Raw genomic sequence first — 302 nt, 5'->3', positions numbered from 1 at the left:
TTGTGTAAAGGAGAGAGAATCTCAAACGACGTAAGTATTTAAAACCTGGATGATATTTCTGCATTTTTTCCTGCCGGAACCTGTAACCATTTTGTTATTTTGTGAATTATTATTATCGAATACTTAGCAGACTTATCTCATGTATAAGTACATGATTGGATTCATCTATAGAACGTTTCATTGGGTTTGGCAATATAGTGAAATATTTTTAAAATATCCATGAAAATTTAAATCATAAAGACTGTCAGTAGACTGTGATTTCGTTGTTATGAACAAAAAACGCTGAACCTTTGACTTGTAAC

The 302-nt window shown here is 31.1% G+C and overlaps 1 protein-coding gene across 1 annotated transcript in view; it reads left to right on the top strand.

Moving 5' to 3' along the window:
• The window catches only part of LOC119586242 (leukocyte elastase inhibitor-like), a gene marked incomplete at its 3' end in the record, with an annotated part of 8,569 nt that overhangs the window by 626 nt on the left and 7,641 nt on the right, over window positions 1-302 (top strand).

The sequence above is a fragment of the Penaeus monodon genome, chromosome 21, assembly GCF_015228065.2.
Source record: "Penaeus monodon isolate SGIC_2016 chromosome 21, NSTDA_Pmon_1, whole genome shotgun sequence".
NCBI classification, from domain to species: Eukaryota; Metazoa; Arthropoda; class Malacostraca; order Decapoda; family Penaeidae; genus Penaeus; species Penaeus monodon.
The sequence above is the reverse complement of the archived record's forward strand: the minus strand, read 5'-3'. Positions and strand labels throughout refer to the sequence as shown.